Consider the following 19,240-nt stretch of genomic DNA (forward strand, 5'->3'; position numbering starts at 1 on the left):
CATGACTTGGACCAGGCACCAATGCCATTGTATCCAGCTGCATTGTGCCGCAACTTGCCTTGCCATCGCCCACGAACTTGGCCCATTTGCCGCAACTCAATGCCTTGATAAGTCTGTCTACGCACTGCCTTCCCGTTGCACATTTGGTTGCCTTTGCTGCTGCCCATGTGTACAGCATATGCCGATAACCACCTTTGAATTTGTCAATCCAAGTCTTGCTGCCCAATTTCGTGTCATGGCTTAGACCAGGAGCCAATGCCATTGTATCCAGATGCATTGTGCCGCAACTTGCCTTGCCATCGCCCACGAACTCTGCCCATTTTCCGCAACTCAATGCCTTGATAAGTCTGTCTGTGCACTGCCTTCCCGTTGCACATTTGCTTGCCTTTGCTGCTGCCCATGTGCACAACATATGCCGATAACCGCCTTTGACTTTGTCAATCCAAGACTTGCTGCCCAATTTCGTGTCATGGCTTTGACCAGGCGCCAATGCCATTGTATCCAGATTCATTATGCCGCAACTTGTCTTGCCATCGCCCACGAACTTGGCCCATTTGCAGCAACTCAATGCCTTGACAAGTCTGTCCGCGCACTGCCTTCCCGTTGTATATTTGCTTGCCTTTGCCCATCCATTTTTGCCTTGCCTTGGCATTACTGCCTCATGCCTTGATTCCTTTGCCATGATTAAGTGCCATCCTTAGCCCGCAACTCATTGTCAAGCCCTTGCCAAGCTGCCTCGCCTCCGTCAAAGCCTTGGCCATCACTTGCCCGTTTTCCATTTTTGACATTGGTGCTGCTCGTGCACCTAACTTTGCAACATTCTCGCTGCCTCATGACAACACCCTTGTTGTCATGTCGAGCTTAATTGGCGGAGGACTAACAGCAGGAGTCAGGACGTGCCAGGACGTGTCAAGACATCGCATGACATGGCCAAGGCATGAGTCAGGACATGTCAGGATGTCGAAAGCTTAGTAAGTTGCTGATTGCCATCAGTTGTTGTGGGTTGTGTCTGGCACCGCACGTGGCAGCTGATGGCTTTTGACAATTAACGGCGGAGCGTCATGAAAGTAGTGCCGCAAGGTGTCGTGCGCATGGAGCGAAGCTCAGTACATGTCAATTGCCATCGGGTGTTGCAGGAAACATCGCTCATGGAGGCTGATGGCTTTTGGCAACAGAAAGTCAAAACATCGTGCAAGTAGCGCTGCAAGGTACCATACTCATGGGGCGAAGCTTAGTAAGTTGCATATTGCCATCGTTTGTTGTGGGTTGTGTCTGTAAACCCCCTTCGCCCCCACCCCCCACCCCCCATGGCGGCTGATGGCTTTTGGCAATAGAACGACTAAGCGTCATGCAAGTAGCATCGTAAGGTGTCGTGCGTATGGGGCGAAGCTTAGTAAGTTACCGATTGCCATCGATTGTTGCGAGCAACATCGGGAGGAGGCATCACTCGTGGCAGTGATGGCTTTTGACAACAAAACGGCAAAGTGTCATGCAAGTTGCGCCGCAAGGTGCCATGCGCATGGGGCGAAGCTTAGTAAGTTGCCCATTACCATCACTTGTTGTGGGTTGTGTCTGGAACCGCTCGTGGTGGCTGATGGCTTTTGGCAATGGAATGGCAAAGCATTGTGCAAGTAGTGTCGCGAGGTGCCATGCGCATGGGGCAAAGCTTAGTAAGTTGCCGATTGCCATCGGTTATTGCAGGCCACATCGGGAGGCGACATTGCTCGTGGCGGCTGATGGCTTTTGGCAATAGAACGACAAAGTGTCGTGCAAGTAGTGCCGCAAGGTGCCGTGCGCATTGGGCAAAGTATAGTAAGTTGCCGATTGCCGTGGGTTGTTATGGGTTGTGTCAGGAAGAGCTCATGGCAGTTGATGGCTTTTGGCAATAGAACGACAAAGCGCCATGCAATTAGCGCCGCAAGGTGATGTGGGCATGGGGTGAAGCTTTGTAAGTTGCCGATTGCCATCGATTGTTGTGGGCAACATCAGGAGGCAACATTGCTTGTGGCGACTGATGGATTTTGGCAATAGAACGACAAAGCGTTGTGCAAGTAGCACTGCAAGGTTCCATGCGCATGGGATGAAACTTAGTGAATTGTCGATTGCCATCAGTTGTTGTGGGTTGTGTTTGGCATTGCTCCAACCCCCTATTTGTGCTTTGCAGGGCTTGTCTTGGCTTTGCAATGTTGGCATCGGGAACAACACATGGTTGCGCATCGCGTGTTGGGGCTGTTGTTGGTTTTTATTGGTGAGGCAAGTGTACGTGCGGCACATGAGTGGTGTTCGATTTGTGTGGCTAGGTTGAATCCCTGCTTGAGCAGCGACGTCCTAGCCCGCATGCTATCTTAGTCCTGGCACAAGTGCAAATTAGGCTTGTTCGGCATCGGGTTTCTCTGTTGCATACCTAATGCCAAGGCATTATCAAGCACAATTGGTCGCCTTTCACCACTTGCGTTCGACGTGCGGGGTGAACCAAAAATTGTAGTTGTGTCCCAGGTCGTCCTCGCTTCGCCTTGCAATGGCTTGGTCCATGACTAGTATGCTTGAACTCTCGAATTCGATTAACGCAATGGGCATGGGGTCTTAATTGGCTCATATCTACCCAAAGAATGCTCCTTACGAATGACGGTCGTGCTTATATTGGACTTGGTGGTGCCCTTTGGATCGGCCATGCTCATGCGACGCCGGCGTCAATGAGGAATGCTACCTGGTTGATCCTTCCAGTAGTCATATTATTGTCTCACAGATTAAGCCATGCATGTGTAAGTATGAACAACTTCAGACTGTGAAACTGCGAAAGGCTCATTAAATCAGTTATAGTTTTTTGATGGTATCTACTACTCGGATAACCATAGTAATTCAAGAGCTAATATGTGCAACAAACCCCAACTTTTGGAAGGGATGTATTTATTATATAAAAGGTCGACGCGGGCTCTGCTCGTTGTTGCGATGATTCATGATAACTCGATGGATCGCACGACCATCGTGCCGGTAATGCATCATTCAAATTTCTGCCCTATCAACTTTCGATAGTAGGATAGTGTCCTACCATGGTGGTGACGGGTGACAGAGAATTAGGGTTCGATTCCGGAGAGGGAGCCTGAGAAACGGCTACCACATCTAAGGAAGGCAACAGGCGCACAAATTACCCAATCCTGACACGGGGAGGTAGTGACAATAAATAACAATACCGGGCTCTATGAGTTGGGTAATTGGAATGAGTAAAATCTAAATTCCTTTACGAGGATCCATTGGAGGGCAAGTCTGGTGCCAGTAGCCACGGTAATTCCAGCTCCAATAGCGTATATTTAAGTTGTTGCAGTTAAAAGGCTTGTAGTTGGACTTTGGGATGGGCTGGCCGGTCTGCCTTAGGTGTGCACCGGTCGTCTTGTCCCTTCTGCCAGCGATGCGCTCCTGGCCTTAATTGGTCGGGTCGTGCCTCCGGCACTGTTACTTTGAAGAAATTAGAATGCTCAAAGCAAGCCTATGCTCTGTATACATTAGCATGGGATAACATTATAGGATTTTAGTCTTATTACATTGACCTTCGAGATCGGAGTAATGATTAACTGGGACAGTCGGGGGCATTCGTATTTCATAGTCAGAGGTGAAATTCTTAGATTTATGAAAGGCGAACAAGTGCGAAAGTATTTTCCAAGGATGTTTTTATTAATCAAGAACGAAAGTTGGGGGCTCGAAGACGATCAGATACCGTCCTAGTCTCAACCATAAACGGTGTCGACCAGGGATCAACGGATGTTTCTTTTAGGACTCTGTCGACACTTTATGAGAAATCAAAGTTTTTGGGTTCCGGGGGGAGTATGGTCGCAAGGACGAAACTTAAAGGAATTGACAGAAGGGACCCACCAGGAGTGGAGCCTGCGGCTTAATTTGACTCAACACGGGGAATCTTACCAGGTCCAGACATTATAAGGATTCATAGAATGAGAGCTCTTTCTTGATTCTATGGGTGGTGGTGCATGGCCGTTATTAGTTGGTGGAGTGATTTGTCTGGTTAATTCCGTTAACGAACGAGACCTCAGCCTGCTAACTAGCTATACAGAGGTATCCCTTCACAGCCAGCTTCTTAGAGGGACTACGGCCTTTTAGGCCGCGGAAGTTTGAGGCAATAACAGGTCTGTGATGCCCTTAGATGTTCTGGGCCGCACGCGCGCTACACTGATGTATTCAACGAGTTTATAGCCTTGGCCGATAGGCCCGGGTAATCTTTGAAATTTCATCGTGATGGGGATAGATCATTGCAATTGTTGGTCTTCAACGAGGAATTCCTAGTAAGCGCGAGTCATCAGCTCGCGTTGACTACGTCCTGCCCTTTGTACACACCGCTCGTTGCTCCTACCGATTGAATGATCCAGTGAAACATTCGGATTGCGACGACGTGGGCGGTTCGCTGCCCGCGACGTCGTGAGAAGTCCATTGAACCTTATCGGTTAGAGGAAGGAGAAGTCGTAACAAGGTTTCCGTAGGTGAACCTGCGGAAGGATCATTGTCGAAACCTATGTGGCTCTCTCCTATACCCGACGCGCGTGCTCGCATGCGTGCATGCTGGGTGATTAACGAACCCCGGTGCGGAAAGCGCTAAGGAATACTAAATGCAAAGCTTGCCCCTCACGCCCCATTCATTGCGCGTGTGGGGGGACTTGTGGTTATTATAAAACACAAATGACTCTCGGCAATGGATATATCGACTCTCGCATCGATGAAGAACGTAGCGAAATGCGATACTTGGTGTGAATTGCATAATCCCGTGAACCATCGAGTCTTTGAACGCAAGTTGCGCTCGAAGCTATTAGGCCGAGGGCACGTCTGCCTGGGCATCATGAATCGCGTCGCACCCACACATCGCACCCATTATCATGGTCGCGGTGGTGTCGTGGGACGGATACTAGCCTCTCGTGTGCCTCGAGCATGCAGTTGGCCTAAATGTGAGTCCTCGACGACGGACGTCACGACAAGTGGTGGTTGAAACTCAACTCTTGTAATGTCGAGCTCCAACTCATCGCATGTTTGGGCTCCCCGACCCTAATCGCACTTAGGCGCTCTGACCGCGACCCCAGGGCAGGCGGGACTACCCATTGAGTTTAAGCATATCAATAAGTGGAGGAAAAGAAACTTATAAGGATTCCCCTAGTAATGACGAGCGAACCGAGAACAGCCCAGCCTTAGAATCAGGTGGCTCCATCGTCCAAATTGTAGTCTAGAGAAGCATCCTTAGCGGCGGACCGGGCCCAAGTCCCCCTGAAGGGGGCGCCAGAGAGGGTGAGAGCCCCATTGTGCCCGGATCTTATCACACCACGAGGCACTGTCTACGAGTCGGGTTGTTTAGGAATGCAGCCCAAATCGGGCAGTGAATTCCATCCAAAGCTTAATATAGGCGAGAGACCGATAGCGAACAAGTACTGCGAAGGAAAGATGAAAAGGACTTTGAAAAGAGAGTCAAAGAGTGCTTGAAATTGTCGGGAGGGAAGCGGATGGGGTCGGCGATGCGCCCCGGTTGGATGTGGAACGGTGTTGAGCCGGTTGGGGGGGGGGCCCAAAGCCCAGGCTTTTGATACGCTCGTGGAATGTTGTCTCCTTGATTGTGGTAGGCTCCCCTTGCTGTTAGTCTACGCGCTCTAGACGCTGGCCTGTAGGCTCCCCATTCGACCCATCTTGAAACATGGACCAAGGAGTCTGACATGTGTGTGAGTCAACGAGCGAGTAAACCCATAAGGCATAAGGAAGCTAATTGGTGGGATCCCCCTAAGGGGTTCACCGCCGACTGACCTTGATCTTCTGTGAAAGGTTCGAGTGTGAGCATACCTGTCGGGACCCAAAAGATGGTGAACTATGCCTGAGTGGGGCGAAGCCAGAGGAAACTCTGGTGGAGTCCCGCAGTGATACTGACGTGTAAATCGTTTGTCTGACTTGGGTATAGGGGCGAAAGACTAATCTAACCGCCTAGTAGCTGGTTCCCTCCGAAGTTTCCCTTAGGAAAGCTGGAGCTCGCATGCGAGTTCTATCGGGTAAAGCCAATGATTAGAGGCATTGGGGGCGCAACGCCCTCGACCTATTCTCAAAATTTAAATTGGTAGGACGGCGTGGATGCTTTGTTGTGCCGCGCCACGGAATCAAGAGCTCCAAGTGGGCCATTTTTGGTAAGCAGAACTGGCGATGCGAGATGAACCGGAAGCCGGGTTACGGTGCCAAACTGGGTGCTAATCTAGATCCCACAAAGGGTGTTGGTAGATTAAGACAGTAGGACGGTAGTCATGGAAGTCTAAATCCGCTAAGTAGTGTGTAACAATTCACCTGCCGAATCAACTAGCCCCAAAAATGGATGGCGCTTAAGTGCACGACCTACACTCGGCCGTCAAGGCAAGTTCCAAGCCCCGATGAGTAGGAGGGCGCGGCGGTCGTTGCAAAACCTTGGGGGTGAGCCTGGGTGGAACGGTCGTCGGTGCAGATCTTGGTGGTAGTAGCAAATATTCAAGTGAGAACTTTCAAGGCCGAATTAGGGAAAGGTTTCATGTGAACGACACTTGTACATGGGTTAGTCGATCCTAAGGGTCGGGAAAACCCTGACAGATAGCGCGTTTCCCGCGTACTCCGAAAGGGAATCGGGTTAAAATTCCTGAACCGGGATGTGGTGATTGACGGCAACGTTAGGAAGTCCAGAGACATCGGCGGGGGCCTCAGGAAGAGTTATCTTTTCTGTTTAACAGCCTGCCCACCCTGCACCGAGTGCCGTCCACGCCCGGTCGTACTCATAACCGTATCAGGTCTCCAAGGTGAACAACCTATGATCGATGGAATAATGTAGGAAAGGGAAGTCGGCAAAACGGATCCGTAACTCCGGGAAAAGGATTGGCTCTGAGGGCTGGGCACGGGGGTATGTCCCGAACTCGTCGGCGAGAGCGGATCGCCGCTTGCCGGCCGGGGGACGAACTGGGAATGGTTCCTTCGGGTGCCTTCCCCGGGTGTCGAACAGCCAACTTAGAACTGGTACGGACAAGGAAAATCCGACTGTTTAATTAAAACAAAGCATTGCGATGGTCCCTGCGGATGTTTATGCAATGTGATTTCTGCCTAGTGCTCTGAATGTCAAAGTGAAGAAATTCAACCAAGCGCGGGTAAACGGCGGGAGTAACTATGACTCTCTTAATCTAGCCAAATGAATCGTCATCTAATTAGTGACGCGCATGAATGGATTAATGAGATTTCCACTGTCCCTATCTACTATCCTGAGAAACCACAACCAAGGGAATGGGCTTGGCAGAATCAGCAGGGAAAGAAGACCCTAATGAGCTTGACTCTAGTCCGACTTTGTGAAATGACTTGAGAGGTGTAGTATAAGTGGGAGCCGAAAGGCGAAAGTGAAATACCACTACTTTTAACGTTATTTTGCTTATTCCGTGAATTGGAAGCGGGGCACTACCCCTCTTTTTGGACCCAAGGCTTGCTTGCAGGCCGATCCGGGCGAAAGACATTATCTGGTGGGGAGTTTGGCTGGGGCGGCACATTTGTTAAAAGATAACGCAGGTGTCCTAAAATGAGCTCAATGAGAACAAAAATCTCGTGTGGAACAGAAGGGTAAAAGCTCGTTTGATTCTGATTTTCAGTACGAATACGAACCGTGAAAGTGTGGCCTAACAATCTATTAGACCTTCGAAATTCGAAGCTAGAGGTGTCAGAAAAGTTACCACAGGGATAACTGGCTTGTGGCAGCCAAGCATTCATAGCGATGTTGCTTTTTGATCCTTCGATGTCGGCTCTTCCTATCATTGTGAAGTAGAATTCACCAAGTGTTGGATTGTTCACCCACCAATAGGGAACATGAGCTAGGTTTAGACCGTCGTGAGACAGGTTAATTTTACCCTACTGATGATAGTGCCACAATAGTAATTCAACCTAGTACGAGAGGAACCGTTGATTCGCACAATTGGTCATCACGCTTGGTTGAAAAGCCAGTGGTGCGAAGCTACCGTGCACTGGATTATGACTTAACGCCTCTAAGTTAGAATCCAGGCTAGAAGCTACGCATGCGCCCGCTGTCTGCTTGCCGACCCGCAGTAGGGGCCTTTGGCCGCCAAGGGCACATGTCGTTGGCTAAGTCATCACGGCGGAAGAGCCGCGGTGTCCGCCTTGAAGTACAATTTCCATTAAGTGGCAGGTAGAATCCTTTGCAGATGACTTAAATACGCGATGAGATTTGTAAGTGGCAGAGTGGCCTTGCTTCCACGATCTACTGAGATTCAGCCCTTTGTCGCTCCGATTCGTCCCTGTCCCTCCAATCCAATCAGTTTCTAACTTTTCCGAAAAGAGGTTTACTCCTCCCTTGATGCTATACTATACTAAGTGTTGGAAAATCGAACAAGTCCTCAAGACCTTGGAACGTATACTATTTGTGTATTAAGTAGCCAATGTGACTTGACACTTAGTCATGTCGAGGGAAAGGTTAAACCAAATTTCACTACTAGAGGTTTTCGGTGTGTCTCTTGCGAGGCCGAGGCCTATGCCAAGGGCAATGTGCCAATATAATACCGCAAGTAGAGGTTTTTTGGTGTGTCGCTTGCAAGTCCGAGGCCTAAGCCAAGGGTGATGTGCTAATACAAGTTGTCAAGTAGAGGTTTTTTGAGGCATCGCGGTGCGAGGCCAAGGCACAAGCCAAGAGCAATGTGCCAATTCTATGTCGCAAGTAGAGGTTTTTTGGGGTGTCGCTTGAGAGTCCAAGGACTATGACGGTGTGGCCATGGCAGGGAATCGTAAGACATGGCAGGGCGTGGCCATGTCAAGGCGCAGGACATGTCAGGACGTGGCCATGGCATGACGCAGGATGTGTTACGACGTCACAGGACATGGCCATGGCACGTGTCAGGACGTCGCAGAACATGGCAGGACATGGCCATGGCACTGGTCCATTCGTGTCAGGACGTCGCAGGACATGGCCATGGTATGTGCCAGGATGTCGCAGGACATGGCCATGGCACGTGTCAGGACATGGCAGGACATGACCATGGCACGACTCAGGACATGGCAGGTGTTAGGGCCTGACTTTTTGTCATCGGGAGTGGCACGACTGTGGCAAGGATTTGAGCGTGATGGCCTTGTCATTGGCCTATGTGCGGACAAAACGATCATGCGGATGACGGACAAGACATTGCATTGAGGGCTGTTATGGGCAAGTATTGGCCAAGGCCTTGGGACACGCAAGGCGCGTTAGGCAAAGTCTTGACAAAGCTGCGTGGGCAATGTTAGGGCGGCATGGCATGGCATGCACGCCAAAGTCAATGGCACGACACTTTGGGTTATGGAAGCTAAGGACGGGCTAAGCTAAAACAAGACGGAAATGCGGGATGATGGGAAAGGCTTTCAATAACTAAGGCAAAACTATGTGAAGGAAAATACAAGCAATGGCACGAGAGAAATGAAGGTTGACATGGGCAAGGCAGAAACTCGGCCAAGGCAGTGTGTGGGCGACAGCGGCGTCGGGCATGTGCGGAAAAATCATGGGCAGTGGATTGCGGTCAAGGCATTTGCATGGAGAAATGTCAAGATGAGCCAAGGCTGGGCGCAATGCCAGCCTTGGGCATGAATCAGTTGGCCAAGTGAAGATGGCACATGCAATACACATGAAAAGTAGTTGTTGGTTACCTTGTCATAAACCCTTTGTCCCATGATCTGATTATGCTTGTATCATGATCCCATTTCGTGTATATTGTGTCCTAAGTAGTTGGGGATGTCAACAACATGTTAGGAACAGATTTAAGCTTAACACGACAAGTGGCAAAAGCTGTAGACGACAAGTGTCATGTGCTGTCAAGTCTAAGGGCTGCCTATATTCTATAAATAGGGCCTTTGTGACCTAGGCAGAAGGTGGTGGGTAATTTTGTGTGACATTAAAAGTGGGAAACAAGAGTGAAATGTGAGGGTTTCAAGTGTTTCAAAAAGGGACTAAGGCTAGGATTGGGCAGGTCTTAGTGTTGGCCAAGAACGACTTGTGTTCTTCGTCAAAAGTGGGCTGTTAGTGGACTGTGTTCATAGCAAAGTGAGGGGTCCTTTGTACATTTTCCATTTTAATGTAAAGGTTGGGATTTTCCCATATTTGCTGTTGTTCTTATTGAAATGCTGCCAAAATTTCGTTTAAGCAAAACTTGCTGAAAATTGGCTAAGTTTTTGGGGAAGGCTGAGTCAAGTAAATGACTTGACTGTCGCGCAGGTGTGACTTTGGACTGACCAAAAACACCCCCGTGACAGCAGGACATGGCCATGGGACGTGTCAGGACATCGCAGGACATGGCCATGGCACGTGTCGGGAAGTCGCAGGACATGGCCATGGCACGTGTTAGGACGTCGCAGGACATGGCCATGGCACGTGTCAGGACATGTCAGGACAGTGCAGGACATGGCCATGGAACGAGTCAGGATGTGTCAGGACGTCGCAGGACACGGCCATGGCACGTGTTAGGACGTGTCAGGACGTCGCAAGACATGGCCATGGCACGAGTTAGGACGTGCCAGGACGTGTCAGAATGTCGTAGGACATGGCTATGGCACGAGTCAGGACGAGTCAGGACGTCGCAGGACATGGCAGGGCGTGTCAATGGCACGGGTCAGGACATCGCAGGACATTGCAGGACATCGCAGGACATGGCAGGGCGTGGCCATGGCATGGGTGAGGACATTGTAGGACATGGCAGGACGTGTTAGGACATCGCAGGACATGGCCATGGCACGTGTCAGGACGTTTCAGGACGGCGCAGGACGTCGTAGGGTGTGGCCATGGCACGTGTCAGGACATGGCATGGCATGGCCATGGCATGGGTCATGGCGTGTCAGGAGTCGCAGGACATGGTAGGGCGTGGCCATGGCACGACGCAGGATATGTCAGGATGTTGCACGACATGGCATGGCGTGGTCAAGGCACGACATGGCCATGGCACGACGCAGGACGTGTCAGGACGTCGCAAGACATGGCAGGGCATGCCCATGGCACCAAGTCGCACCAAGTCGCACCACGTCGCACCACTTCGCTCAACGTCGCACCATGCAAAGCGCAATGACGTTGGTTGAGGTGGTTTGAGCGGTAGCGACCGGCGACGGTTGGTCAATGCTTGGTGGTTGGCGGCGGTGGTTTCAAATCGGAATCACTTGTTGTGGTTGCGACAACGGAGGTGCCTCATGCTTATTGGTGGTTGGTCATCTATACACTTTTATAATAATATTATGTATTTTACCTATTTTTTATCTATTTTTATTAATTTTTATGCATTTTTTTGTAATTTTAAATAGTTTTTATGTCACTTTTTTATAAAAATATTTAATCTTATATGTGTTATATTATTACAAGATGTATTGGAATTTTTCTCCATTGTTTTTTCTATATTTATAATAATTTTCATATTTTTTAGTATTTTATTAAGTATTTTTCGTTTTTTAATTAAAATATTTAAAAAAAATATTATTTTTTGTAAAAAATATCATTTACAATGTTTAATAGTCATTTGTGAATATATTAGCTATGTTGTACTTTGGTTTGTGCTATTTGGTGTTGTACATGTCTATTATGATTCTCTGGACAAAGCATGTCTACTCCTGAAAATTGGGTTTTTTTTTTAAGCATATATAAGGGGGGTAGAGGTGTTGAAAGGCACCTCAGGTGCTTGCTGCCAGGAAGAGGTGGGCATGCATGGGGGACGCTGGCAGGGGGCGTGGGCATTGGGGGCATGCATGGCTTGTCCATGCTACGTCCCCGATGTTCGTAAACCGCGCCGGCAAGTACTCGTGTGGGATCGTAGTATGCCTGGTGGTGACACCGCTCGTGGCAAACATTGGCTTTTGGCAACGAACGGCTCAGTACTTTTGGCTATTTTTCTCAAATTCGGCTTAGTACTTTTGGCTGTTTTGGCAACGAACGGTTCAGTACCGGGTAAAAGGCTGTTTTTCTCAAATTCAGTTGGGCCAAACCGCCTTGCGTCTGTTTGTCCGCCTAGATCTCGAAAAAATACCTGAAATCAAAAACAAATCGCGTCAATCCGACAACCGAGCGCAAAGTTATGCCTGTTTAAAATTTTTATTATTCGCAACTTGTTTTGTGCTCTCTAGCTACTATTTAAAAATGCACGCCTGCTACTGCCATTGTTGGAAATGCAAAATCTATATTATTCATCCTTCAAGTTTCCTACCTAATAACGTACATGTTCTTATTTCCATTCCTTAAATTTGGTCACTTCTAGTTACCACCTAGTTCTTTGATATTTCTCCATAAAGTTAACGCAGTACATGGCAGGAATATGTATTTACATTGCGTATTGAAAAGAGGTTGCGGTATTACTGTATCATTTTCCACCAACATTCTAAAATGGGTAATAACAAATTATTATGATTCTTCAACCTCATGTTCACCTCTAATTATGTATAATATTTTTTTACTATTATATAATTGTATTTGATTTGGTGTTGTACACATACATATTATTTGTTGAGTTGAAAATGCAAAATATATGTAATCCTTGGTAACAGATACAGTGCACAAAGTGAAGAACAATAACTTTCTGACAATATTCCAATTAACCAATCTGTCAACAGCAAGGCGAAGTCTGTTTATTAAGCTTAAACTTAACGGAATTTACCAACTTAAACATAATGTTTCTTGCATTATTTATGTGATACGCTTAGCAGTAGCTAGCACAAGGAATCTATGCCCCAAGCTAACGAGGATGAAAAAGTAGTGGAACACTTGTGAGATTATTATCATTCTAACAGCTTACCCCTTTCCGATGGTTGATCCCATATGAGAGAACTAGATATGCGACAAAGGTGTATGACAAAACAATAGACTCAAGATATGTGCCAAAAATCTGAAAGCATTTAATTTCAATCTTTCACGAGTGAAACCACATAGCTAGGACATCTTAATATTGGGATGAAATTATGTATTAGTTAGAAAGAATGAACATTTTTTTCTATGTGCTAAACATGTTTCTGCCATAATAACTCTCAAGCTATAATACCAGGCCACTTCATGGGAAAGTACAATACCAGGAACAAAGTGAGCTACTTATTATGAGACGATTTAGGTGGACATGAAAGTCTCACTGAGATGGGCAAACAACAAGATCTTCATGTGACGAATTTGTGATAAATCTCAAATTTCTTTTAACTTTATGAGGACACGTGGCCCCTTTCAATTGACATGTACCACCGTACTTTTAGCACTGAGTCTGATCACGACCCGATCGGCTAGGCCGTCTCATCTAAGATATCAATCACAATCACAATTTTAATTATAATTTCCAGCACAACCACCACCATGTGTGCGGCATGGTGTCCCATCACGACCCGATCGGCTAGGCCATCTCACTACGATATTGTGTGGATCGACATCATCCTTTTCTATGAATCATCTCATCCCAATTAAGGGGAATAATTTTATCACATCAATTTCATCCAAAATATTTCGGGGTTAGGTTATTCCAGCCTACCCTTCCTCGGTAATTATCGATACTCCCAAAAATATTTTGGATTTTCTTATAAATGAAACAACAATACAAATGCATTTACCTCATAACCTGTCATACCGTATATAGCCACATTGACACTTTCAACAACTTTTAGCATCATTATTTTATTGGCTCTCTTTGTCATACATATGATTCCTCATTCATGGAACAATGGTCGTATTCCATATTTTCCACTTTCATTTCTTTCCTTTCATGGATCATCATCATAAATATCAACAAATAGTACATTCCGAAAATCACAACTTTAGGTTCATTAGTAATGAAGGCTTTAAACACAATGGATTTCATTCCAAGAAATAGAGTAGAATGATTGACAATTGAAGCACAAGTAAATCATAAACAAGTAACACATCATTTATTATTGAAATATTTTTCCTCAAAAGGGGCAATACACAATTTCAACTCACGAATATGTAAGAACGCAAAACACATCGAAATTACTTACAAAACATAGCATTAGCTAAAACGGCCACAAATGGGCATCATTTGGGTACATAATATTTTAGGCAATTCTATTTTCGAAGTCAATTTGGAACAATTGAATCAAAAATCATATCATAATCTTTCTCACATCATCTCATTCGTTTGGCACCACTAGCCACAAGTATAACTTTCGTTCTTGGCACATTTGCCACACTTTATATTCCCAATTCGCTTATTTCATTTTCAAGCATCTTTATAAATTATCAACAACAATACATTTCCAATCATGACTTTAGGTACACATATGAATAATTAATAGTCTTAAGCATATTGTGATTTTCTCACACAATTTGGCATCATAACCTTCATTTGAAACACGACTCACAGACATCGCATTTTAATGCACATATCATTCTTGAACACATTCCCAAATGATAACATAATGCGATAGGAACATTCGAAACATCTTTTGAATACATAATTCTTAACACTTTTCTTATTCGGGACAATCGAATTTATTGGGAACAACTCGGATCATAGAATAAGGAACTTGAGACAACCATATTTGAAACTTACGGGAATATCATAAAATTCAATTCTAAGAGAGTAGTTTAGCCAACATACCTCAATTGAGCTTCCTTAAACTCTAAAATGTTCCAGAATTCTTAGCAACTTCGATCTATTTTAGAAATATAACAAATTGAATCAAAATTAGGAAGATGATCGTTGTTCTAGCTCATTTGAGCATTATATCAAACACTAGGTGTGAATTAAGGTTTCAAGGTCCGTTTATGGAGGATTCCATCATCCCACAACCCATTCTCTACCCTTTTAGCTCAACAATCTTCTCACACCCTTTGATAATACATGCATGCAAAATAAACAACTCTCTTACCCAAGAATTGTTTTGGTAATTACCCATCCTTAATGAAAATTCAAAATTAAGGACTAGGGTGTAGAATCTTACCTCTAAGGATGAAGACCGAGTGAGTTTTCCTTGTTAATCTTTCAATATTTGAGCAAGAATTGAAGAACAATTTGTTGGAAAACTTTCTCCACTACAGCACTATCACACCCTCAAAATATTACATTTTTGCTCAAGAAATGGACTATCTCGTCTATTTAATGAATTAGGATTGGGTTATAAAAATATGAAAATGGACCCTCCGAACTCAGGTCTGCAGTCACACAATGGACCGCACAATGGGTATGTGGGTTCTACAATGGACAATAAAACTGATGCCTAGATCTAGGCTACACTGGTCAGGTCTGCGACCATTTTGCTGTCCGCAAACCACTTTTGTGGTGCGCATAATGGTTTTGCGGTCGCCCATCTGACCGTAGAATCACATTCTTCCAGTCTATTGTAATTTGGTCATAACTTCTTGTAGGAGTGTCCAAATGATTAACGGTTTGAAGCGTTAGAAACTAGACTCAAATGTCTTTAATATGATAGGTTAATTATCACATAACTCCTTATATCAATGAAGTTATACTCATCCAAAATTGGTCTTGTGTGTACTCTTTTGGAACTTTAGTCTGTCATGTAATTTCCAACTCGACTTAGACTTAGGTCTATCCTTAGACCCCACATCACTTATAATATGCATCGTACACTTATTATCATGCCAAAGTTATATCCATCATATTAATAGTCCTCGTCAGTGCATAAAATAATATAATTAGCACACATCAACTTTCTTAATAGCGCTTAAGTACTTTGAAATTTTTCGAGGTGTTACAATGCTTATTTATCATGAGAGGTTAAAGCACAAAGGGTGATGTCGTTCCTATACATTGATCACATAAGTATTAGAGTAAAAATATGATGTTGTGTACTTGCATTTATCTAATACAGTGAGCATGAGAGTAAAAGCATGAAAGGTGATTCTGTGCGAGTTTATTGATTCCATAATTTTACTTGATATCTGGTAATGTGGATTTTCACGTGGTGGTTTCATTACCCATTTTAGAAAGATGTTTATTTTATGATTCTTTATTTACTCTTTCTGTCTATTGTTCCTTATACACGTCCCTACTTTGTTGTTTCATTTGACTCTTTACTTTTTATTCTATCATACATATATATAACGGTACAAGTTTATTGTAGGTGTCTTGTTTTAGTGTTGTCACCACCTCGTCGAGGTTAGACTCAACATTTATAGAGTACATTGGGTCGGTGGTACTCATGCTACACTTCTGCACTTCTTGTCTAGATTTCGTTATTGGTCCTAGCGGTGCATAGAGGATATTTCTCCGATCTTTTCGGGAGACTTGAGGTGGAGATGCATGGTGTTTGCAATCCCTAAACTCCCTTCTATATTGTTTTACTGTTTATCTTATTTCAAATAGTTGTATTTTATTTCAGACTATATTTGTAGTATAGTAGTTGCTCATGTACTTATGACCCCGAATTTTTGGGAGTAGTTTAGACCGCTTTATTTGTGGATTCATTAAATGTATTTTAGAGGATTCAATCACTAATTATTAATATTCTACCTTTATATTGTTAAAATTGATTAATTCTTTAGCTAATGTTGGCTTGCCTAACAAGTGGATATTAAGCGCCATCACGACCCTATGGTTGGGATTTTGGGTCGTGACAATTTGGTATCGAGCACTAGCTTGCCTAGGTCTCACGAGTTATGAGAAATCTTAGTAGAGTCTTGAAGATCGATATGGAGACGTTTGTACTTATCTTCAGGCTATAAGGCTTTTACAAAATTTCACTTATTTCATTCTCTACCGCGTGGCTTTATTCTATCGCTGAAGTATGAAACATTCTTATCTTAATCTCTCGCAGATGGTGAGGAGACATACAACATCCGCAGTTGATCAGGAGCCAGAGCCTCAGGTTGTAGCCACTACAAGGGGTAGGGGCCGGGGTCGAGGCAGAGGCAGAGGTAGAGTTCAAACTAGAGCACGTGCAACAACACTTATTGCAGAGCCTCAGATCAAGTAGGGGGAGGAAATCCCTCTTCTGGCCATTCCAATTGGACAAGCTCAGGTCCCAGAGGGGTTTATTACTACCCCGGTACTTCAGAATGCCTTAGTCCACGTGGTAGGCCTTATAGAGAGTGTGTCCTAGGCCGGTGTATTTCTTATGGCACCAGCCGTCTCTCAGGCTAGGGGAGGAGCCATAGAAGTGCTAAATTTCACTTAAGCTAATCTTCACTTCTAATCTAAAGTTTTATATGTTTCTTTAATCAATTCGTATGAGAAACATATAGACATGCATAACAACAAAAACCATATCATAATCAAATTATTTTCCATAATATCCAGCCATAATATACATACAACATACATACATACATATCTTCCACTGCTATCTTGTAATATTTCACTCCAACATCACAATCAACATGTAATTAACCTTAAACACAACCAAAATAATGTTAAACATACCTTATGCGGTAGATAAAATTCGAACCTTAAGATTATGCTCACCATCATCCTTATTCGCATCACAACATCATAGAGGGGTCATTCTTCACTTTTGGCTAACTTCAATGTTGGGTTATGGTGTATTTTGTTTTGGAATTTGTTTGGAGCCTTAGGGAAGCTTATTGAGAGGGTTTGGAGAGTATGAGGATGGAATGAGGCTGAAAAATAAGCAAAGATCATCCCAAAATGAGATAAAAATAGGTGAAAGTCGGCCATCGATCAAGTGGGTCCCATAGGGGCTGCCTAAGCAGTCTCACAAAAACGTGAGTATCTCTCTACTCTAATGTCGTATTGATGAATGATTTAATTTATTGGAAACGACACTCGTAAAATTTCAATTTGATGGGTGGATAACCCCGTAAATCCAAGTATATTGGGAGAAAAGCTCAGTGATATTATACCCAATATCAGTAAAATTTATGAATGTAACTTGTGACGACTTTCATCGACTTTTGTTCCACAACTCTCTTATTTAGAAACTTAACACATGACTATCATACAACTAAAATAACTCGTAACATAAGCATCTTATCATGTTATGCACCCTAGTTTCACCCCAAAAGTATGGGTTACAATATTCTAAACTTGTCTATGGGTTACAATATTCTAAACATGTCGACTTTAGATGAAACTTAGTTTCTTTAATTCGTTTAGCTTCTAAACCTTCCAAACCACTTGGTACTTGTTGTTCATGGTCTTAAGTATTTGTAACCTCCAAGGTAACATGATTAACTACTTTATATACTTTTAAAGATAATCTTATTTATGAGCTTACATCAGTTGACTTACTATGTACTTTTACATACAAAACATGGGGTGTAACAATAAGGCTTTAGGAAACTTTCCCTTTTGTTGATTTCTTATCATGTGTCTTTATCTTGGATAGAAGCCTATATATCAAATTCCTTTCTACTCATTGTATGTGATTTTTATTACTTGATATCATTTGGGTACCAACAAGTTGTGATGATGATACAGATGTAATGTTAAAACTATGCGTATGAGTTAACGTATATCGCGGACCAAGTGTTGGTGTTGCCCACGTGCTGAGGCAACATCGCTCATAGAGGCTAATGGCTTTTGGCAACAGAACGACAAAGAATCGTGCAAGTAGCGCCGCAAGGTACCATACACATGGGGCGAAGCTTAGTAAGTTGCCTATTGCAATCGGTTGTTGTGAGTTATGTCTGTAAACCCCCTTCCCCCACACCCCACACCCCCGTGGCGACTGATGGATTTTGCCAATGGAATGGCTAAGCATCGTGCAAGTAGTGTCGTAAGGTGCTGTGCATATGGTGCGAAGCTTAGTAAGTTGCCGATTGCCATCGGTTGTTGCGGGCAACATCGGGAGTCGACATCGCTCGTAGCGGCTGATAGCTTTTGGCAACAAAACGGCAAAGCGTCGTACAAGTAGCACCGCAAGGTGCCATGCACATGGGGCGAAGCTTAGTAAGTTGCCCATTACCATCGGTTGTTGTGGGTTGTGTCTAGAACCGCTCGTGGCGACTGATGGCTTTTGGCAATGGAATGGAAAAGCATCGTGCAAGTAGCGCCTCAAGGTGCCATGCGCATGGGCCGAAGCTTAGTAAGTTGTCGATTGCCATCGGTTGTTGCAGGTAACATCGGGAGGCGACATTCCTCGTGGCGGCTGATGGCTTTTGGCAACAGAACGGCAAAACGTCGTGCAAGTAGCGCCGCAAGGTGCTGTGCGCATGGGGCGAAGCTTAGTAAGTTGCAGATTGCCATAGGTTGTTATGGGTTGTGTCAGGAACTGCTCGTGGTGGCTGATGGCTTTTGGCAATAGAACGGCAAAGCGTCGTGCAATTAGCACCGCAAGGTGTCGTGCG

At 44.9% G+C, this 19,240-nt stretch overlaps 1 non-coding gene and 1 pseudogene across 1 annotated transcript; both read left to right on the top strand.

Moving 5' to 3' along the window:
- The first annotated feature begins 4,685 nt into the window (after window positions 1–4,685).
- Window positions 4,686–4,841, top strand: LOC142165533 (5.8S ribosomal RNA). The gene has a single exon (XR_012696195.1). It is a non-coding gene; the product is annotated as a 5.8S ribosomal RNA (ribosomal RNA).
- A 228-nt stretch (window positions 4,842–5,069) lies between these two features.
- LOC142165661 (28S ribosomal RNA) lies at window positions 5,070–8,280 on the top strand (annotated as a pseudogene).
- The last annotated feature ends 10,960 nt before the right edge of the window (window positions 8,281–19,240 follow it).

The sequence above is a fragment of the Nicotiana tabacum genome, chromosome 10 (assembly GCF_000715075.1).
Source record: "Nicotiana tabacum cultivar K326 chromosome 10, ASM71507v2, whole genome shotgun sequence".
In the NCBI taxonomy this organism is placed as follows: Eukaryota; Viridiplantae; Streptophyta; class Magnoliopsida; order Solanales; family Solanaceae; genus Nicotiana; species Nicotiana tabacum.